Genomic DNA, 12,341 nt, shown 5'->3' on the forward strand with positions numbered 1-12,341 from the left:
AGTGACTGCCTGGGGATATTTTCTGTTTGGTTTAATCATGGCCTTTCTTAGCAAAGACCTGGCCTCTGGCCCTTTGGGGGAAGGGCAACAGATGCAGAGATGGGATTTGGCTCATGAAGGCCAGGGGGAATCCAAAGTATTGTCAGTTCTTATCCATGCAGGTTTGCGCACTGCGTATCTGTCTGTGCATGTCCCAGCCTTAAGCTTCTTGGGTACAAATGGCCTTAGGAGCTTTCTGCAGTCTTGAGAGAAAGGTCTTCCCCAGCTCTGTGTGGGAGCAATTGGACACGTTACTTTTGTTGTGAACACTTGGCGTGGGTGGGTTCATGAGGCTCCTGGCAAACTCTGCCTGGAATAGTGACTTTGGAGTTGTGGCAGAAACCTATCCTGGCAGGTTCTCACCCTCACCATACTGGTGACTTCCTTAGCTCTTCTTTCACCTGCCTTCACAGTTCAGGTTTCATTTATATCTTCCTACCCTCATGGTGCCTATTTCCGTACAATTTGTCATCAAACAATTTTTAGGAAGTGCTTGTGCTTTTTGCTGAGTGAAAAACAGTGTTTAGGGTTCTGAATTAACAACAGAGTGGAGAAGTGTTACTGCTGCTCTTGAATCTCATGCACCCAGATGGGAGAGAGTGGTGGGAGAGAACGGAAAAGATGATCATGAAGGTCCCAGTTTGCTGAATTCTGTGATGTGATGCACAGGCATTTCTGAGTCAGAGCTGAACAGGCAGCTGTCTTGAACAACCACATACAATATAGAGTGACCTTTGGCCCAGCATGGTAAAAATGACACGAAAACTATTTTTCTTAAAAGTTGTTTTTCTCCAAAATAATGCTGCTAAAGTTAACATCCAAGGTTGCCTAAGGCTGGCTTTTCCTTTTAAGGAAAAACATTGGCATAGCTTTTTTTTGTTTGAAATGTTTATGGAACTTATACCATCTGTTTCTGAATCATTTATTGATATAGAAGATATACTGCAGTGCCCAGTCACTTTGCTAAGTGTTAAAGGATTGGGAAGGTTCTTGCCAGAAATCATAAATATTGAAGATATTTTTGCAGTTACTATGATATTGTGTCAAGTTTTGGCTGAATATTTGCTGAGGTAGTTTATTTTTAACTGTTTTAAAATGCTTTAAGAAGTGATTAAAGCAAAAGATAAGTGTGAATCAGATACACTGAGAATTCAAACAGAAAAAACATCCCATTTGCTGCGGTGGCTGTGAGAGATGAGGTTCCAAACAGAGATTTCTTTATCTTTCTTTTCTTTTGTAAAGGTAGTGAATCTATCTGTCCTCTTTCCTTTAAGGCATTCAATGGAGTCCAGGAAGGATTTACTTATAGGTTTAAGGGGAAATGACTAGACATTAGGTACAGAGCAGGATTTCTTTTTCAGATACTCTACTGTGATCTTTCAGGCAGATCCACATCTGATGTATGGATGATGTATATTTTTGGCTTTATGTGGGTTTTTCTCGATAGATAAGTTTATTCACATGAATTTTTATGACTTTCGTGTTGTAGCAACTTCGAGGGGGTTTCTTAGCAGAACTTCACTGCAGTGGCTTTCCATATATTCATCTATTTTAGTTTAACTGTGCACTCCCTTTCTTCTCATTTGGTTTCTTCTTCTACAATATGTGTAGTGTATAAATAATACATTTTTCACAAATAACAAAGTGTTTTTGTAGTACATTTTTGAGTAGGGACACATTTGATACTGTGGTCTCCTGCCTATAGCGTTGTAGTTCTCTCTTTGCTACTCCATGGAACCTGAGTATCTAAAAGTAAATATAAACCCTAAAATTCTTCAGTCAAATCATTTTGTAACATATCCATAGGCTAGTTATTTTTTCCACTCCATGATGGATTGCTTATGACTATTAGGGGAATTTAATTAGGTTTATTGTTTGAATATGTTATTTTAAATTACTTTTTGTATAAATATACTAGTCTTGTCTACATTAGGATACTCCTTTATTATATTGCTCATAGATAACTTTCCTATGAAATATATTGATGATATTCATAAAAGCTTGTTTATGTTCTCCAGACCCATGTTGAAAACCTCTTTCCAGCCTCTCATGTTTTAAAGCAAAAATAAGTCAAGACAGAAGTGGAAGAGCATAAAGCCAATTAAGACCGAGCCTCTTTCCGAATGAACAGAGAGAAATCCTAATTTGAGATATAAAGATTGCATAAAATTGGATGTTATAATTTGGTTTAAGATGTAAACTTCAGTGCTAGAATCAGATATTCTGTATTAAGGTTTCTTTCCTCCAGGCTTCTGCAGCAGAGAGAACCGAAATGCTGCTAATGAGTTTATGCGTCTCTACTTCAGAAGCTGTTTGTATCATTAAACTAAAAAGCATAAAGTGCTGGGCTTCAGGGGGCATTTCCTTCCTTTTAGTAACAAAAAGTTATGCTGAAGATAAATAAAATTTTTTACCTTCTTGGAACAAGTGGAAAAAAATAAAAAATCATTCCTATTTCGCCCCAGGAAAAATGCTTTTACAGCTTGTCCAAAAAGGCAAAGAAATAAAATAATTTACCTGTCAGTCAAAGAAACATGTTAGCCTTTAATTTGGAAAGCAGGAATGTAATTCGAACGGGAAACTAATTAGGATATATTGAATGTTAGCAAGCTTAAAGAAGGATCATAAAGTACCTGAAATATTGACTATATCTCAGTTTCTTCAACAGACATAAATAAGATTTTCTGGTAGGGAATTCATGATAGAGAATTGCATTCTGGTTTATTAGCAAATGTGTGCTGTAGGTAGTGTTTGGAACATAAATAATAAATTACCCATCTGGTTTTCATTCTAACGAGAAAGACAATGTCTTGAAGTAGAGACCGCTCTGAGCAACTGCCATCAAAAATTACTCTTCTGTCAATTAACTTAGCAAACCAGTATTCCTGGTTATCCATACTATAGCTGTGTTACTTCCCTCCTGGGTTGGTTTTTGGAGTGAATGGACTAATTTTCTCTGAGATGAAACGGAAATGTAGTTTTGGCATAGTTTTGGGATCGTTTCTGGGCAGTGTGGATGAGATGCTGCCTGTTTGTCTCTCTTTCATGGCACTATCCCAGTAGGTTTTATATCCTTAGCATACCCACCTGTGCAGTCCTGGCAGGGTGGATTGACAGGATTGTGTTACCAAAACTATTGTGACAGCTCTCAACCTTCAGGCATTTTGTCCAAGGCCTCATTAAAGCTACAGGCTGGTCTGTGATCCTACAAATACTCTTTCTGGAAGTTTGAAGTCTGTAGTCACAACTGGATTCCAACAGAAACAGGATGTTCTACAAGGTGTCTTAATAGTGATGAGGAAATTTGCAGTGTCCCATTTTACCACTGTCCCTTTCCTTCACAGCTTTTAGGAAGTTTGGCAGAGCTGATGCAATGTGAGGAGCCAGACACAAGTCTAGGAGCAAGGATGTAATTGCATCTTTGTTTTTTTCCCTCAGAAGTGAACCAGTAACTTCTCTACTTTTGAAGCTGCACTGTTAGGAACATAATTTTTGTAGACTTCTTTTCATACACCATCCAACTGAAAAGAATGTTTAATTGGATGGACATTATGGGTCTTGCAATTGCATTGATATCAGAGTGTGTTTTCTTTTTTTCTTTCTTTTTTTTTTTTTGAGTATATTTATGGTAAAGCACTGGGGGTAGACACACATAAGACACATGACAGGTTCATATAAAACATCTTGTCAAAAATCTTCTATAAGGTCACCTAGTCTAACAAAATAATTTTTACCTAAGTATGCTTTTACCTAAGCATGGACTTCACTAAAATAGTGGTAGATTGTCTTAACAGACATGAGAATGTCTGTGTTTTCTTGGTCCCTTGAATCAAAGCAATTTAGTGTTGTATTTTCTAGCCAGTACAAACCACTGTGGCTCAGAGGAGCTGATGTGCTGTTAGAGAAAGCCAGAGTGCACATCCTGTTTGTTGTGGTTGTTGGTGTTCTCCCAGCATCTCTTGCATCCAGAACATATTTTTGTGCCATGTTTCTTTTTGGTAGATTTATTCCAATACTCTTGAGTCACATGATGATTATGACTGCACTGATAGCACTAAAATAGTATCTCATTTTATGAGTAGAGTTTTGATATTTTTACAGCCTCTTTTGTTGCTTTTTTTTTTCAAGGTGTCTCAGTGAAGGCTTTAGCATTTAAAGAAACTGTATTTACAGTGTTAGAGACAGAAGTTCTCTGTTTCCTCTTTCTTCCCCACCCATCACAGTTGATGTTTCATGACAGAGAAATTGTACTTAAAAATGAGTGAATGGGCATGTTGACAAGAGTTCAGTCCAGTTGCATTCAGGCTGAAATTTTACCCTACCTTAACATTACAGTGGAGTGTTCTGAGGTATTAGAGTGACAACTGCAGTATAGAAAGTCACTCTTGGTCATTTCATAACACTTGTGTCTGCTGCTCCAGAACATCATCGTGTTGATTTATTATCCAAATGCAAGAAATAAGGTTTCTTCATTATAGATCTTTGTTCTTTTAGCATCTCGAGTAAACAGTGGCCTTTTCTGTGATATATGCAGGTCTTTGGCATTCTCTGTTGTGATGCTCCTGATTTGGATACATTCATTTATCTCATGGTGAGGGTGGTATATCCAATACTAGGACTACACTTGATAGCATGATTTGGCTCAGTAAAGCTTGTAGCATCATCTGGGCTGTAATTCTATAGGAACAAGAGCAGTTCAAATCCTGTATATAACTTCTCTTCTATTTGGGATTATTAATGTAAAGCCATATAAATCTGCTTCTGTGCAGTAATAACATACAAAATACTTGCATTTTATTTATGCAGGATAAGATAGTCTGTCATGATTTCTTCTACAAACTGAACATAAGCACAGAAATAAACAGAGCAGTTAAAATTGACAGCTCAAAAATGAAAGATTCTATACAACTTGGGGTAATATTAGCCTCAGTATTTTTAGCACATTATGAAATATTGACTATGGAGGCTGAATTCCTCCTTCACTCTCCTTTAGTTTCTGAAAAAAAAATCCTCAGAGAAGCTTAGATTTGTAGAAATGTAGAATGGAAAAAAAATGTTCCTCTAGAATTTTCCTGTGCTAGAGAGATGATGGCACTGCATATTTCCACTTGTGTCATTAAAATTAGAAGATAATACATTTCAATACACTATGTATAAATTAAGTTTCAGTACTTAAGCATCTACTGCTGTTGAGTGGGCTTGGTTAAGATAGTTGATTATATGCTGATTCATTTTATCCTTTGAGTGGCCTTTGTGAGCAATGTTTTGGGAGTGCTGCAGACAGAAGCCAAAACTATGCCCTGATCATCTTTTACAAATCCATGCTGGAATGCAGCTAGAGCTACTGACAGGTTATTTTTCTCTAAAATGTAAGTGTGACTGGAGCACATAGCTAACCAGAAACAAAATTAGCATCCTCTTTGCCAAAAAACGACTTGTTTTGATTAATGTAGCTTTCACTACCTTACAAATTCAAAGGTGTTTTAAAGTGATTGTAGTAATATGTATTACTAAATATTCTGTTACAGGAGTTAATCTATGCACTTTGTTGTATCTCTTGGAATTTTATTAAGTCTGATTCTGTGTAGTTTTAGAATAGTTTAAGAGCAATGTTAACATGGTGTTTTGGTTACAAGAAACAATTAGTGCCATTCACTCATAGTCTGTCACAGTCTTTGTTCTTCACTGTTTATCCATTCACATCTCAATTCCTGGCTGAGCACTTTTCTTATGCCTGATATTGGCATGTGCAGCATCCCCTGATGTCTCCCCTGGACACAGTCACTGTACCTGTGTAAGCTCTGAGGATGTCACGGGGCCTGTGTCCTACTGAGCTCATTTTCTCGTAGGTAAGGCAGTTGATCAGACTGAATCTTCAGCAATGTGCACAAATATATGTAATCTTTATATTAAGTATCTGTGTGCATATTTGTTATTAAGTTTTCTGGTGGTACCTTTTGTGAGTTAAGATTTTAGAAATTCTGCCTGAAAATTTGTTCTGTTTTTCATATGAAGTACTCCATTAGTAGGTGTTTTGGATACACACTTTAGGAAATACTGAAAGCTTGGACACTTATGTTCTGAGGGGACAATTAAAATAAAAATCTCAGACACACAAGTTATGTCTTTTCTTACAAACTCTCAAGAGTGAGAAGTGTTACTATATTCCTCTAATGTCTGAATTCCTTTTTGCAAGGACAAAATATAGTCTAATTCTGATCTCAGCATTTTCATTTCACTTCCATCAGTTTCATTATGTTGTAGCATAACAAAAGTATTTAAATAGTTTATTTTGCTGTACAGTGTTCTTCTGCTGTACAGTCTTCTTTCAATTTGTATGTCAGCAAAAATTACTTCAAAAGATCTGAGAGATCTGACAATACAAAAACACGAAGGGGACAGAAATGAAGAATGATAAAAAGAGAATGGTTTATAGGGGAATATCAAAAGTTAGGTGCATTAAAGGAGACCTCTTGTCTTGGTTGGTCCAGTTTTCACACTAATGATTTTCCAAAGCTCTGTCATTGGCATTGCAAAGAATTTCAGGAAAATTATCTCAGCAGCTTTTCAACCCTATTATGTTCAGCTTTCTTTTCTGACAACTCTTTTTTTTTTTCTGTGTTAGTGAGTGGAAAATTTGCCAATTCTTTATTTCCTCAGCAGCTTTTCATGAAACTTCATGAAATTTCAGGCAGAGTTTTGGAGATGGATGCACTCTCTCGAGTTGGGAACAACAGTGAAAAAACATAGTGGTTTGTGTAAGTGTCACTGAAGATGAACAGAATAGGACACAGCTCATCTTGCTGGCTCCTGTGTGGCCTTGTCCTTAGTGCTCCTGTGCCAGCACAATCATCTGCTGGCTGAGGCTCTCAGGAACTTACTGTTAAGGACCCCTTCAGTGAAATCAGGAATTGTCCTTTCCTCACTGTGACCAAAGAAAGAGATTTTGTGTACTTAGGTTTCTTTTAACTCCTTCCATCAGCCTCCCGTTCACAGCCTTTTAAGAGGAATTCCCTGCTAACATATGCTCCATAAATTCCTCGGTATGTGGAACAATCTTGTTTGAGATGCTAAATTTTACCCTTTTCGTAAAACAGCTGTTACATCTTTTCTTTAGACAGTAAATCCTTCCAGCCTGGAAATCTTGTCATTTTCTGTGTGTTTAGAGGTCTGGTATTTGTACCTTTGGACAATATTCCCTTGGTGCTGTTTGCTTTAAAGCCATAATATGCAGCTTAGCTTCAACTATACAATATTTGCTGGCTCCAACTACCCCTAAAGGGTTGTTATCTCTGTGCCTTAGCTCTGTCTTTTTCACCAAAACCAATTTATATCTTCTTGGAGTTCATCTCAGAGTTGGAGCTTCCCGTATTAATGAAGATTTTAACTGAGCTAATATTCTAATTTTCATTCAGGAAAGTGAAACAAAATGAGTAATAGAATTTAGTCAGTTTATTTAAGGGAAACAAAAGCACTCTTTGTCTCTTAAAAGATGCAAAGAGCTGTGTCTGTACAAACCCCTTTGCTTGCTGTGCATAGGTTAGCAATTTGTCAGTATGTAACCAAGAAGCTGGGCTGAACCCATGATTTGACAAAATAACTTGTCACAGAACATGTCAAATCACTAAGTTAGTAAAATAAGATATTTTTTGTCATTTTAAAAATCACTCATCAAATCCTTTTTCATGTCCTGCTACATCTTTATTCCTGAGGTCATTGTCAGGTCTAAATTTCAAAGCACAGGGCAGAAAGAGGATTAGTAATAGGAAATCCAATACACTGTTCTTATGACCAACTCTCTGAAGTAAAGAAATTAATAATTTTGGTTGTGTTTTTTTTCTTCCCTTGTATTCCCTTTGAAAGCTACTTAAGCTTGTGGGAAGGAGATGAATTGCTTCGAAATTTCCCACTTTTCTAACCCCTTAAAAAACCTTGATAATTCTGTGCTCTGGCTGAGGCAAGAGGGGAATGCATTAGTTTTGAATGATTGTTCTCTGCTGAAAAAATGGTAACTAGTACCAAAAATGAAGAAATCCTTTACCAGAAATCTGCATCATTCTGTGGGTTTTGGCAGGGAAAATATATATGTCCTTAATTTTCAACAAGCCACTAGGTGGCAATTTCAGACAAGTCAAGATTTGCTTAGGAATGCATGTACACATCCATACCAGGCTGTCACTGCTTTTGTGACCCTGTTCATTTTCCTATTTTCTCTATTTATTGAGATGCATGGTCTATTTTAAAAATTAGATTTTCAGACTGTCTTGAAATTGTGTTTCATATAGAAGTCAAAGATATAACTTCTTATTCTTTTACAATTATAAATAAATGCTTGCTATGGGCAATAATTAAATGCAGCAATTTTCCAAAAGGGAAATCTGAAGAGGTTTCTTTTAATTATTTCTACTGTGTAATTTCTCATGAGTGAGTTGCTTCTGACTTTGGAGATGCCAGACAAATTGAGTGAATTTGAGGTTGCAAGTGCCCTCAGCATTCACAGTCTTCTTGTTCTGCATTGGAAGACTGCTCCTCTGGGCAGGGTGCAATTTTCCTTGCTGGTTCTCCAGCAGCTTTGGCCTGCAACAATGGAGCAAACAGAGTGTTGATGCTTAAGGAAGTAGCTCACTGACCCTGTGCTTACATTTCTTCTCAGACTGATTAAATGAACTATGAGAGCACAATTTGTCAATAGGTGCAGTCCCATGCAGAGCAAAAAAAGACAACTGAAAAAGAAGGAGTAGAAACAATTCTGAAGAATGAAATAAATGAGAAAAAAATCCACTACAAGAAAAAACCCCACCCAATCAGAAATATGGAACTTAAAGCTCAAGGGAGTTGTCATCTACCTATCTATTGTCATTGTAATGAAGTCTGGTCTTACAGACCAAAGTCTTACTTCTGCTCCAGAAGTATTACAATGAGAGTCATCAAAGAGATGCCATGGATTTACAAGTTTGCTTTGTGTTTCCTTGTGTAGAGTGAAGTTCTTGTTCAAAGAGAATAGTTGTGGCCTAATTAATTTCATAAACTTTTTGGAGAAGAAGATACTAAGAGAAACTCCAGAAATTTTTGGACTTACAATGCTCCACTTTTTGGTGCAGTGCTACATTTCATGAGATAAACTAGAATTTTGCAGCTCTGAACTTTTTTCAAATGGAAGAGAAAATCTGGGTTTTTCCCAAGTATGAGAAAATAATTGGTTTCCTAAAGCAACAGCTATTAGAGTAATTAAATCTAACAAGACCACAGTCCCAGTAAATATTCTTGCTTGTAAGAAACGCAACTAGTTTTTGCTATTTGTTGGCAGTGGTGGCTACAGTAAAACAATAATTAATTCCTTTATTTTGGTCTAATGTTTGGCACTGTGCCTCACTAACAGCAGGTGGGTTAGTCACCACATCAAAAGACATGTACAGAATGACTCCACCTGATCTAACTCCTTCCTTGTATCTGTTTGGTCTAACTCCTTCTTGGTTTTAACCTTCCCTCATGACACATCTGTCCTGTATACATTTGTGAATGGATATGCTTATCTTAGTAGTCAGTTTTGTCTCCATTCTTATTTTTTAGTAAGACCTTAGAACAGTGTGGGAATTAGTCAGAACCAAATATCCATAGAAAAGTCTGCAGCCACCTCTGTGCGTTCCCATTTGTTTCAGTAACTGTTAGATTGTTTTGTTCCCCTCCCTGCAGTTTGTAGGTCTTCAGACAGACACATTCCATAGATATTTAGAAATGTGGCTCTGAGCAGTTAGTAGATTAATGAGACATTTTCTGGTAAAAAAAAAGAATAGGTATATGGCTATTGATGGCTTTGCATACACAGATGGGCATCTATTCTGAGAGTCACTGGGGCTGGCTGAGGTTAATTGCTCAAAGAAATAGCAATTTATGCTACTGAAAATATATATCAGGAGGAAGAGGAGAGAGCTATGGGTTAGATGAATCCATGTAAAAAACTGTAAGGAGAATTATAATATAGGAAATATGATCCACAAACCTACTTGACACAGAGTAAAAAATAATTAAAATGCACCACCAGCTTCTGTGATTAAGTGAAGTCTAACTGCACTGACTTCAAAGGTAATGTATCCAGTATATATCTGTATACTGTAGTGCTTTGAAAGAACCAGAGTAATATACTGGTTTTTAATCAGGAAGGAATAAAAAAATCAGTGGGAAATGTAGATGTAGAATTTTGGATACCAAAAATGGAAAGCTCAAAAGAAGGTGTGACTGAACTGAGATGAAACTTATCAAACTGGGAAACTGTATATTTGTTTGACTTTATTAGATTTTGTTTTCCTTGATAATTCTACTCTCCTTGAGTACGGTGAATTATGTTATGGATTAGAGCATTGGTTTTGCAAGGCTTGAAGCTGTGTTTGTGAGGCTTTAGCAGAGACATGAAGAGTCCATCAGTTCTGAGTCTCCTTGCCAAAGTGAAGTCTGTCATTGCTTCTGAATGACTCTGTGTACACAAGCAACAGCATAGGCAGGAATCTACATTTCTTCACCTGAAACAACAGATAAAAGTAGAACAGCTTTTAATAAAAGCATTTTCAAACCCAAGAAAACAGGTTTCTAGTTGTGTGCTAAAACACTAGTTGGGATATACCAGAATTGTCAGTGAGGATGGATTATAGTGGCAAAAAATGTGATTATGGAGGTAGGAGGAAAGAAATCAGCAGTCTGTTTTTCAACATGTACAGTTTTAATCTAGTGTTCCTAGTGAGGTTTAATTTTTTCTGCCATGCCTGCTTTTTTTCCAGCATGGTGTCTTCCAAAGGGTTTAACTAAAAAACAGTGATCCAACAACCATCTAGATGCTGGGAAAATGTGTTAAGTAACTGAAACTGTAAAAGAGGTGATGAATTGATGGAGTGCCAGGTCCCTGTGTGGCAGTTCCATTGCCAAAGAAAGGTGTCAGCATTGGACACCGAGGAAGAAGACAACCAGTCTGTGTTCGTCATACTCAAAGTGACTTTAGTGCAGATTGGATTCAGTGCTTTTTTTTCTTCTAAGTTTGGTAACTATATTACCAAATTTAATCTTTAATCATTTAATACTTGTGGAGGAGAAAGAAAAGGGCTTTACTGACAACAAAATGGTGAAAAAGTAAAGGGTACAGATGTAGGGTGAGGTTTTTTCAGCTTTCTACCTGTCATGATCTGAGATTCAACCAGTGTACTTTATATATATAAAAATATATATTTCCTTAACATTTACTTGGAAATGAAACCAAGTTGTCCTATGACTTTCCACTGCCTCATACCATTAAAGACTTCAATTCTATCTCATTCAGAAATCATGTGAAGTAGAGAGAAGACAATAGGTTGTCACTGGGATACATGACTTAATCAATTACAGTGATGCTATAAAAACAGAATCACAGAATCACAAGATTCTTGAATTTTGTCGGGACTGCTGGAGATTGTCTAGTGCAATCCCCCTGGTCAAAGCAGTGCCCACTAGAGCAGGTTTCTCAGGACCATGTCCAGTTGGGTTTTGAATATCTCCAAGGATGGAGGCTTCACAGCTTCTCTGGGACAACCTCTTCCAGTGTTTGACCACTGGCACAGTAAAAAGGGGTTTTTTATGTCTAAATGGAATTTTCTGTAATTGTTTCTGATCGGTGCTTTTTGTCCTGTCATTGGGCAACAGTGGCAAAGAATCTGGCTCCATATTCATTACACTCTTCTGCCAGGCATTCTGAGTAGTCTCTTGACCTGCTGGTGATGCACTTCCTGATGCAGCCCAGGATGCTGTTGGCCTTCCTGTGTACAAAGGGTCATTGCTGATTCATGTTCAAGTTGTTCTTCATCAGGATCCACAGGTCCTTTTCTGCAAAACTGCTTTCCAGACTGTGAACTCTGTGGGATCTCGATTAACCCATTTCTACAGCCTCTTGAGGTCCCTCTGAATCACTTACCTGATGTATCAAGCACTCCTCAGGGTTTTGGATTGCCTGCCATCTTGCTGAGGTTGCACTCAGTCCTGTCATCCAGGTCACTGAGGGAGGTGTTGGGCAGTATTTGCCTCTGGGGTGCCCCAGTAGTGACTGACCCCCAGCTGCTCTTTGTGCCACTCACCAAAGGCCTTTGAACCCAGCATTTCAACCAGGTTTCAATCCACCTCACTGTCCACTTATCTAACTTGCACTTCATCAGCTTCTCTGAGGCTTTTATGAGCGATTGTTTTGAAAGCCTTGCTGGAGTCAAGGTAAACAACATCTGCTGCTCTCCCCACGTCCACAGAGCTGGTCACTGCCTTGCAGGAGGCTGTCGTTGGTTAAGCACGAT

General features: G+C 37.7%; 1 protein-coding gene across 1 annotated transcript in view; it reads left to right on the forward strand.

The window, feature by feature from the left end:
* Nucleotides 1–12,341, forward strand: part of POLN (DNA polymerase nu) — a 93,789-nt gene that overhangs the window by 23,149 nt on the left and 58,299 nt on the right. The gene's annotated exons all lie outside the window — the stretch shown is intronic.

Source organism: Manacus candei, unplaced genomic scaffold (assembly GCF_025592945.1).
Source record: "Manacus candei isolate 608988 ecotype Guabito, Panama unplaced genomic scaffold, ASM2559294v1 h1tg000048l, whole genome shotgun sequence".
Lineage (NCBI taxonomy): Eukaryota > Metazoa > Chordata > Aves > Passeriformes > Pipridae > Manacus > Manacus candei.